The following is a 12,018-nucleotide window of genomic DNA, read 5'->3' on the forward strand; positions in this document are numbered from 1 at the left end:
AGCGAGGAATTGATGTCTTTGTTGACAATGCATGTGAGTTGTATATGATGATATGGATTTATACGTATTGGGGATTGATGGAATTGGTATTATTGGAACGTGAGATGTGGAATGAAATATATGATATGGTATTTTGTTTGAAATTGAGTTATTTGATTCAGATTGGTCAAAATGGTGGATTGGTAAATTGTGAATTTAATGAGAATGTTGAAAATGAGTTGAGGAGGCTTGAGGTTGATTTTGGTAAGTTTTGGTTGGTTTTAAAAAGGTTTGAAATTAGTTTGTGTTGAAAATCTAGTTTTGTTGGTTTTTATAAAATTTGTGATTTTGGGTCTACTTTGATGGAGCATAACTTGGTCTCCGAATCCCCAATTTTTATAAAACTTGTTTAGAAATAAAAGTGGATTTGAGATGTTTATGCCGTTCGAAGAAGGGTGGAAAATGATTTGAAACGAAAAAGTTATGCCAATCGGAAGTTTGGGGTTTGAAAATGTATTCCTGCAACTTTTTAAACTTAGTAAATTTTTGGTAAAACATATTCCGATGCGCACGCGTCACTCACGATTTTTAATCTCTCACGCGTGCGCCTGGCCAACGCGTACGCATCGTTGTATTGATGCAGGTGCTTGGTATAAATTCCAGAGAGTTGTGATGGTAGCATGCTGGTTTTGTGCGAGGAGCACAACACGCATCCACGCGTATGCGTGGCTGAAGCGCACGCGTCACCCTACCTCTCTACCTTCCATGTGTGTGCATGGGCGACGCTTACGCATCACCCACTTTTCTCCACTTTCCATGCGTGCGCATGGGCGACGCGCACGCGTGACCCTGTTTTCAGCAAAAATTAATTTTTGAGTTTTTAAAGCCGAATTTCAGAGTCTAAGCCTCCATTTTCATCCTTTAAGTCCTAAATCTTTATAGTATGCCTAGTAATGAGAAGAAGCTAGAAAATGTGATAACTTGTTGATGAAGAAAGACTCGGAGTAATGAATTGTGATTGAGGAAGTGTAGAAATGATGGTTTGAAAATGAATGTGACGTGTGATCCCGGGTAGTAGGCAGTGGCATTGTCCACTTGCTCCGGGTATGAGATGGAGAAGGAGAATTATGATAAATGAGTTTAATTATGGAGTTTTGAATGAATGTATGTCTGTGATACCTGGGTAGTAGCAAGGGTCGTGGTTTGTCTCGGTTGCTCTGGATCATTGTTTGAGAATTGGTAATAATGAAGAGTGATTATGAATGAATGTGATAAATGAATAATGATGGAAAATGTTGAATGTGAGTATGCTTGTGTTTTCTCTCTTGTTGTAAGGGTTACAGAGCACCGATACCCTCTAATGGTGACAGGGCACAGATACCCTCTAATGGTGACAGGAGACATATACCTGCGGATCTAATCCGCAGATCTCCGGATACCTTTAATAAATAAATATATAATTGGAAAATATAAATATGAAAGTTAAGATACCATAATCCAACCCTATTCCTCTAAATGGCACTGTGCCGCTATTCCCCACTTCCTCTTTCCTTCTCCCTCTCCTGACCTTGCCTCTTTTCTTCTCTTGAACTCACTGACTCAGAGCTCGCTTCTATCACTTCCGTCATCGGCGCTGTTCACCTCTTCAGAGAGGCACGTCTACTTCCTCGTCGCCTCATCATCTTCTTTGTAGGTGGGTGCTTTATCTCCTCCATCGTCGGCCGTCGCGTCGTGCCATCGTCGTCTCTTCTGCGGTGGGTTCTTCGCCTCCTCCTCGCATTCGACTATTTATCGTCTCCTCCGTTAGCGAGTTTGGCATCTCCTCTGTCGCATTTGTCTCCTCCTCTAGTGTTCGTCATCCTTTCCTTGGCTCTGTCAGACAGCACCCCCTCCATCAGCTTTGTCAAATGCTCATACCACATCTCCTTGAATCCTTCATCGTCTCCATCATCTATATCAGGTAACTAATTTAAATTTAACAATTTGATATTAAATTATTTGTTTTTTCTTTAATCATTTATTAGGTAATATTTTGAGATCAATGATGAAATGAGTTGCAGAAGGACAGAGAGAATAATTTTGAAGTACAATCTTGAATTAATCTGAATTAGAAAGAGTGATATATTGAGAATAAACGATATTCTTGATGTGTAAACAGTAAACTGATATGATTTATTTAATTGTAGGATTGTTTGGAAATTAGAATGGCTGATAAGAAAGTGCTTACTAACAACAAAAGTTGGACTGAAGGAGGAAGCATTCCTACTCCACCAAGTGTTGCTAGATCTACACCAGAAGAATCAGCAAGGAGAGAGGAAACAAATACCAATCTAGCTTTAATTTTATGTTGTAATTCAACTTATAGTTGTTCTTAGATTTTGTGTTATTATTTTCTTTTTGTTATTCAAGAGAACTTGGATTGATAATATTTTAGGAGTAAATAAAGTTAAAAAGGTGAAAATGGATTTTATTGACATTTTTTTGACAAAACAAGGCTTTTAAACATTTTCTGCTGATCGGATATATCCGATATCCGATTCGACGCAAAAAAATGTTGATAACGTATCTGATCCGATTCGATGGGAAGGTGCGAACCAGATAGAATTTTAGGCCATATCCGATCTGATCCGTGTGTAGCCCTAATTGTCTCCAACACCATACTTCATAAGAAAACCATTCCAATTTCTAAATGCATCTTTTATAAAAATGTTCCAAACAACATGACGCATCTCTTATTCAATTTCTTTGTGTCTCTTGTAGCCATTTAATTTCTGTGGAATCTTCTTCATAATATGCCAAATACATTGTCTGTAAATGGTTGTGGGCTTACAAGTCTCATTAATCCTTTGCATCGATGCACATCGATCAGTAAGAATGTCTTTTGGAGCCTTTCTCCCAAGAAATGAAGCCAATATTTGAACAACTATTTGAATGATTGAATATCCTCATTTTTCATCAAAGTACATTCTAGAAGTGTAGAATGACCATGGTGTTTGACACCAACTAAAAAACCAAAACCAAATTATACCTGAATCAATAACACAGAAATAAAATAAGATGTGCACTAAAAGAAGAGTCTCATGTGCACCAAAAGTTGTTTCACAAAACACATAAACTAGAACAGTAAATTACCTATTTGTATTGTAAGTGGTATCGAATAAATTAACATCTCAAAAATACTCACAAGCAGCCCTGCTTCTTGCGTCAGCCCAAAAAGCAATTTTGATTGAGTGATCAACCTTAAGTTCAAGCTCGAAAAAGAAATTATGATTCTTCTCTTTCATTTTTAATTAGTATTTCCCAAATTCTTTGCATTGTCTAGTTTGAAAACATTATCGACTTCCCTCGTAATATAATTTCTCGCATCTTTTTTAATAAAACTTAATTCACGATGACCCCCTACTATTGTGACAAATGATTGATATGTTTTGCTTGGTTTAATTTCAGCTTCTTCGTTATTCTCAATTGTACGGTGTACAAACATGCTTAACTGCATGCGTTGTTTAAGCATCGCTGCTTGATTTTGACAGCATGAGTGTGAATGATACAAAACAACCTTTGAAATATCCTAAACACCAATGACCTTCAATATATGTATATAAATTCTTGTAAGACAATTTAATCTAACTGAGGGATTTGTCTTCTGAGTTGGAGATATATTCCGTTTTCATTTTCCCTCTCTATTACATGTAATCAATTTGTTCTCAATTTTATTTCCCTTCTTATTTGTGTTCCAAATTTTCATAGAAAAACCTGCAAGTTTAAAATAATCTTTGTAGAATTTTCAGCTTCTTCAAATGTGTTAAAAGTCATCCATCCAATCTTTGGCACAAAATGCTCATCAACATCACAGAGAAACTGAAAAAACAGCAAAAACTATTCCTAATTAAACCAAAATATCTTTCCAAATGTACTGAAACTTGGAACAAAAACAAATTCAATGAAAAAATTTCAAAAATCCTACATTACATTCAAATTCAAACCATCAACCATGAACACCAATTTTTACAAACAAAAACAAAATTATTCAACTATAGGAGCATCAAATAATAACGAACTACATTCGCGAGGTTCGACCCAAACCTTATCCACTTGATTTGTTTCAAAACAATAATCTAATTTGCCTGGTTCAACTAACAGTGTGAACTTACATCATTCATTGTTTTCGAAAATGAAATACCTATTCAAACATGATTTCTGTAACACCCTACCATATATAGCTTTATACCGAGGATGTAAATCAGAGGTGATAAGGCACTACGACCTCTAAAAATAAAATATATATAGATATATTGAAAAAGGGAGTTATCTAGGAGCCTTAAAGAAAAGTCAAAATGAAATACAAATAGAAAAGCGCATCACTCACAAACGGGTAAACACAGAAAGGTAGATAAGATCGAGTAGAAAAGATGATATATGTATAAGATCAGAATTCCAAAGATACAAATAACAAGCTTTAGGCTCGCCCTGCGAAGCAAAGGCCAACCATATATATTATCATTAAACTATCTCTGAAATTCATGGATCTGGGATTTTACTGTTCATGTTCTTATTTACTGTTCATTTTGTACATAAGAAACAATACTTTAAATCTGGAAGTACAGGCCGTTTAATCTTATCACTCAAAGGGGCTGTAGCAGTAAGACCCTGGAATTCGGGCAGTAAGGCTAACTTGATGATGTCCCTAAAAGTGATAATGGTTCAAACGTAAGAACTCCTGGTGGCTATAGATTTAAAGGATTATTAGTTAAAAAAAAAAGAGTTAAAAACCCAGATTCAAAAATTTGAGTGATAGTTTAGTGATAATATATATATTCTCTCTGAACCAAAGGAGGGCCATGATATCAGATTTTATGTAATCATGTCTAAACTCTTTCGCTCTCTCTCTAGACGCCTTTCCTTTTCTTCACGGTCCTCTTCTTCCAATCCCCTTACTGAGAAAGTTACTCGTCCTGAGGAACTTTCCCCCAAACATAATATCTTTGAAGAAGAAGTTTGCTTCGAAGATATCAATCAAGCCATTGACAATTGGAAAATACCCAAAATCCCACAAGATGAGTTATATGTCCCTGATGATAACAAGAGAAAATCTGATTATATCATCAAAACCGCTGAAAATAATATTCCTCTAGGACCCGATTCCGGTGAGGAATTCCATCTTTTGACTAAACAATCTGTTAGAGAACATGCCCGTCACTACAGATATCTTCACATAGGGTGTGTCCAAGTTGCAGTCAAACCACTCATCCGAGAAGGTTTGAATGCCTCTATCCTCATGTGTCTTAGAGACATTAGACACAATGACTTCCAAGACTCCTTAATCGGAACAGTTGAAACAAGTATAGGACATGGTCCAGTTTACTTCAACTGTTTCCCAAACAAGATGGTCAGCCTGTTAGACCTTAACATTCTTGACTCTCTTTTCCTAAACATTCGAATTCATGGTCTTAACATGAAAGAAGGTTCCATTCCAGCCGCTTTAATCTATAGGATTCAATACAAGGTCATGAACACTTGTAACTCTAGAGTCCTTCTTAAGTCCCAAGATCGTGAAACCACTTTGTTTGTCACAGACATGACAAAGGCTAACGTCATGATCCCAAGGCTCATAAGATGGGATGAAATTGACCTCCCTCAATCATGGTCAATTGACCGAGCCATTCCAACGCAACCTAGACAAGCACCTCTTTTACGAGAAGTAAAACAAGATGAATCAGGGAAAGTAGAGATTTTCTTTGATAGACGAAACTCTTTTTCTTCTAGATCTGAAGCAGGAACATCTAATGATTTTGCTTCAGCAAGAAGATCTTTTTCAGTAACTTCCCAATCTCAGTTTTCAAAAATGTTGAGACCAGCCAATTCTGAAATACATATTTCGGGATTACAAAACAATTCAAGAATTTCTCAAGGAGTTTACCAAGAAGATGATGGTGATGTAGAATTTGAAGTTGAATCTTCTCATCAATCCCATCAATCTCCAACATATTCTTCTTTGAATGGTAAATGAATAACACGGAATTTGTTATAAACAGAGAAGCCTTACGTAAAAACCTTAACTCTGAAGAGAATAACCTCCAAAGAGAATGGTATTTACGTACTTATACAGCTTCTCAAATCTCATCATTCAAAGAAAAATATTACAAATTTTTAAATGATGTTAGAATGCATATTCCTTTTTTTGAATGGTTTCATGCTTATTCTATAAAAAACAACATTGAGTATCCTTTTAAAACTAAACAAACTTCATTTTCAGCAAATGTTATTTCAACTTGGAAAGTCAAAGATGGGAACTTAGTTAGATCTGAGTTTCCTCCAAAAGGAGCTTTTATTATTTCAAATACGGAAAGACATAATCCTGTTATGGCCTCTCCCTTTAAAACAAAGAATGTGGATGAAGCTGTCGCCCCTAAAGATATTAAAAATCTCATTGAACAATCAAATTATACCAACAGATTTTTACAATGCTTGGGTGACAACCTTTCATCTTCAGGATCTACTTTCTCCTTGAAAAATGTTTCTGAAGCATCTACTTCTAAAAGTATTGAGAAACCTCTTTTTAAACCTTTCAAAATAAGTAGCAAGGCTAAGCAAAGTCTTAAGACCTCCATTTTAAAACAACAATCTAGTGATTCGGAAGTTATTCAAAAGATTGACCAACTTTTGAATCGTTTTACTACTATCCCTAAAACTCCTACAAACTCGGGTGAATCTATTTCTCATATTCAAACACGCTCATCTAAAGCTATTAATGCCCTCGACCTTGAGTCCAATGAATCTTGCTCTGAGCAAAGTGATGATTCTGGCAAATTATCCCTCAAGATCAGCCCCATTTTGACCAACTCCCTAACCAAGTGGAAGGGTTTAACTAAACCCTCTACGTATGGTTATAATCGTGTATCCGCTCCAGATCTATCTCTCGAAGAAAGAGAACTAGGTTTTGTTAGCTTTAATGCCAATAATGTCTATGAATGGAATATAAATGGCAAAACGGAATATAATATCATGAGTATGCTCCAGCATATGATAATGGTAGGCACAGCCTATCAAGCAGCCCATGACACCTCTGAAGAAGCTATAGCCAATGTTATTATTTCTGGGTTTAGTGGCCAACTGAAAGGATGGTGGGATAACTACCTTTCCGATAACCAAAAACACTCAATCTTTTCTGCCATAAAAGTCAACGACCATCACGAACCCATCATTGGTGACGACGGGGAACCTATCCTCGATGCTGTCAATACCTTAATTTTTACCATAGCAAGCCACTTCATTGGTGATCCATCTCTTTGGAAAGACCGTTCTGCTGAGCTGCTTTCCAATCTCAGATGCAAAACTTTGTCTGACTTTCAATGGTATAAAGACACCTTTCTTACTAGGGTTTATACCAGAGAAGACAGTCAACAACCTTTCTGGAAAGAAAAATTCCTTGCTAGACTCCCCAAATCCCTTGGAGATAAAGTAAGGGACAAAAGTCGTAGCTTAACCCCAGACGGAATAATACCCTATGATGAGTTAAGTTATGGCCAACTCATTTCTTTTATCCAAAAGGTTGCCCTAAAGATTTGTCAAGATGATAAAATCCAAAGGCAACTTGCTCGTGAGAAAACTCAAAATCGTATCGATTTGGGAACCTTCTGTGAACAATTTGGTCTTCCTGCTTGTCATCCAAGGAAATCTAAAAGACCTTCCAACCGAAAAGTTTTTAAACCTAACACTGAAAAGAATTTTAGAAGATTCAAAAAAGGTTTTCAAAAACCTAAAAATGAAACAGGTTTCCAAAAGAATTTCCAAAAGTATCCCCAGAAAACCCCATTATTTGTTACACATGTAAAAAACCAGGATATGTTAGCAAATATTGTCGGTTAAAAGGAAAGATTAATAATCTGAACCTTGATCCTCAGATTGAGGAACAGATTAATAATCTTATGATTGAGAGTTCAGATGATAACTCTGGACCAGAATCTTCTGATGATAATATCAACAATATCCAAGTTGATGATGTTGAGTCATCCTCAGATTCAGATATCAAGCAAATTAATGTTTTATCCAAAGATCAAGATCTCTTATTTGATGCTATCGAGGCTATTGATAATCCAGAACAAAAGAAAGACTTTCTTTTGAAACTAAAAAGATCTTTACAAAAGGAGAAAAAACCCAAAAATTTGGTCCTTAACAATAAATATGATATCAAACCTATTTTCAAAAAATTAGAAAAACAAGTTATTCGTCCCATAACCATTCAGGACCTCCAAACTGAGGTTAACAATCTTAAGAGAGAAATCCAGGAAATCAAAAGAAACCAAAACGATCATCATCTCATTCTCTCGCAATTAGTACAAGAAGAAGAATCTGGTAATGAGGATCTTGGTTCTCTTTTAAACCAAACTGAGTGCTCTAAGGAACAAGAAAATAAAATTTCTAACGACAACGAGGTAAAAGAAATTTTGAGAATAATAAATGTATTCTCCTTCATGAAACATCGTGTTAATGTCCGAATTGTCGTTAAAGATTTTATTTTTGACACCATTACACTCTTTGATTCAGGTGCAGATTCAAACTGTATTAAGGAAGGTCTGGTCCCCACAAAATATTTCGAAAAAACTACTGAACGCCTTAGCTCAATAACGGGTGAAAGGTTAAGTATCAATTTTAAAATAACCAATGTCTATATTGAAAAGGGAAATATCAGAATTCCCACCGATTTCATCATAGCAAAAGATATAAAAAATGATGTAGTTTTGGGACACCTTTCATAAATCTATTGTTTCCATATCTGGCAGATTTTCCTGGACTTACCTCTTTTGTAGGAGGACAAGTAACTTTCTTTGAGTTCCTGGACTCACTAAAGCAAAGATCTCTAAACCTAATTGAATCCAAAACCAAACAGATTTATTTTCTAAAAGAAGAAATCTCTTTTAAAACCCTTGAATCACAGCTTTCTCAACCAAAGATTCAAGAAAAAATAAAAAATCTTTTAAATCAAATTGAAAAATCTATTTGTTCTGATTTGCCTCATGCCTTCTGGGATAGGAAAGAACACATTGTTGATCTTCCATATGAAAAGGATTTCAAAGAATCAAAAATCCCTACAAAAGCCCGCCCCATTCAAATGAATGAGCAGCTTTTGCAGCATTGTCAACAAGAAATTAAAGATCTTTTGGATAAAAAGTTAATCCGTCCTAGTAAAAGTCCTTGGTCTTGCTCTGCTTTTTATGTTAATAAACAAGCTGAGATAGAAAGAGGAACTCCCAGACTTGTCATCAATTACAAACGTTTGAATCAAGCTTTACAGTGGATTCGTTACCCCATCCCAAACAAAAAGGATTTGCTTAATAGGTTAAACTCAGCAAATAGTTTTTCAAAATTTGATATGAAGTCGGGTTTTTGGCAAATCCAAATCACTGAATCAGACCGATATAAAACAGCTTTTATAGTTCCATTCGGGCAATATGAATGGAATGTAATGCCTTTTGGTCTGAAAAATGCCCCTTCCGAATTTCAGAAAATCATGAATGATATTTTCAACCCATACTCAAACATTGCAATCGTTTATATTGATGATGTCTTAATTTTTTTCCAGACTCTGGATGAACATTTCAAAGATGTTAAAACTTTTATGTACATCATCCAAAAAAATGGACTTGCTGTTTCTAAACCAAAAATTGTTCTTTTTCAAACAAAAATCCGATTTCTTGGTCACATAATTTTCCAAGGAACAATAACTCCTATTGAAAGATCAATTTTGTTTGCAGAAAAATTTCCAGATTATATCCTCGATAAACCTCAGCTCTAGAGGTTCTTAGGATGTCTCAACTATGTTTCAGATTTTATCCCGAATCTTAACAATCTCCTTAAGCCCCTCCATGATAGGCTTAAGAAAAATCCTCCACCTTGGACAGATAAACATTCGGATATTATCAGATTTCTTAAAACCAAAGTCCGCAATCTTCCATGTCTTTACCTGCCATTCCTCATGCATTCAAAATAGTAGAAACTGATGCATCAGATTTAGGATATGGTGGTATTCTAAAACAAAAACTGCATGATAAAGAATGTATCATTGCATTTACATCCAAACACTGGAATATTACTCAACAAAAATATTCCACAATCAAAAAAGAAATTTTAGCCATTGTTTTATGCATCACAAAATTTCAATCCGACTTACTCAATCAAAAATTTTTAGTCCGAGTTGATTGCAAATCAGCTAAAGATGTGTTACAAAATGATGTAAAAAATCTTGCATCAAAACAAATTTTTGCTAGATGGCAAGCAATTTTAAGTGTCTTTGATTTCGACATTGAGGATATCAAGGGTAACTCAAACTCTCTCCCTGACTTTCTCACACGTGAATATTTGCAGGGAGATAATCAAGGGAAAGATGCCTAAAAAGGCAACATTAGCCTCGGTAAGAGGCAGAGGCATTCGCCTAGCCCTTCCTGGGCCGACTAAGAAATCTGGGTCAACTACCCCAACTGGGTCATCTACCCAACAACCTTCCCCTATAACCCAAGAGCCGACTGGGTTATCTACTCAGATCACAAAAAATGTAGTTGAGTCATCTACTCAACCCCCAAGTAGTCAAACAGCCAAACAGACAAAGGCAGATTATGCCTTCCCAATCCAAACCTTGTTGGCCTTACAAGATGCAGGCCTTACAAAGCTCCATAAAAAATCCTGGGCTGACATATGTGACAGCTCAGATGAAGATGAAATAGACCTTACCAAACTTATCTCACAAATGGCAACTCAAAAAACCATTTGCAATGACCCAAAAGGAAAAACAATTGCCCAAACAATGCCACCTCAATCAAACCAAACCCAGCCTGTCAACACTCAATTAAAACAACCATCTACATACATTTCAAAAAATAAGTTCTCATCTGTCCTTCTAATGGAACCCGAGTTTTTGGAAAAATCACCTTTTAAAGTTATTCCTAAAGTTTTTCCACCAGGATTCCATTTTAGACCAACAGCCTTGAACAAAACCAGACAGTTTTATGAATTCATATTAGTGGATTCAGATTCAGTCTCAATAAAACATTACAAAGATCCTAAAGATGCCACCAACATAACTCATTCAACCATTCAAATTCTAAAAGTACTCACCCCTAATCAATTTGGTAAAAATCCAAACAATACTAAAAAATTCTCTAATCCTTATGACCCGATAAGATATTCTTATTGGGATTATGTGGATGCTTGGACAAGAGTATTTTGGTTACAAAATAATCAGAAGAGACACTCTTGGCTCATTTACTTCAAGAAAAATACCAATTATCCATTCCCAAATTGGTTCTCCCAATGGTGGGATTACTTTGGTCCTCTACCAGAAATCTTGCCCCCACCTGCCGACGAGGGGTTCAAAATTTTCACCAAAAAATTTGACCAACAGGAAACAAGCATTCCTACAGATCTTCAATTTTTCTCTGTTTTTTCCCTGGCTTGGGTATTCTCATGGCAATACAGGTATGGTAAACAAGAACATCCAAAGGCACCACCTATGCTTCAACGGAATGCCTATGTAAAATGGTGGTCTCAGTTTGATGCCGCCATGGCCCATCCAGATAAAGTTCGAAATTGGTTTAAAGAGCACCCCAAGTTCACCAAACCATTCGACCATGAAGAATCAGTATTCCTCAACCAGAAAACCCAAATTGTAGCAGCCCTTGCAGGAGCCCAATCAAAAGAAACCTTAGCAAGACACCTTCAACAAATCATGCAGATGATCGAAGAAGACAAAAAACACAAAGATGATCCTACTCCCTCAGAAGAATCATCAAGTGATTACAATCAAAATGAAGACGATTGCTTTGGAATCAATCTAGGAGAAGAATAGATCTTAAGCCAAATTTGCAAAAATCAAAATTGTATCAACTTGTACTGTACCAATAGTACCGGTTAATATAACCTGCACTATAGAAACAGTAATTTTCCCAACTATAAAAGGAGGCCACATTCTCATTGTAAGGCACCCTTTTATTTTACAAAACATAGAGAGAAGTTAGTGAGAGACGCTCTGAGAGTTCCCCTTGTAAG

Source organism: Arachis hypogaea, chromosome 1, assembly GCF_003086295.3.
Source record: "Arachis hypogaea cultivar Tifrunner chromosome 1, arahy.Tifrunner.gnm2.J5K5, whole genome shotgun sequence".
NCBI classification, from domain to species: Eukaryota; Viridiplantae; Streptophyta; class Magnoliopsida; order Fabales; family Fabaceae; genus Arachis; species Arachis hypogaea.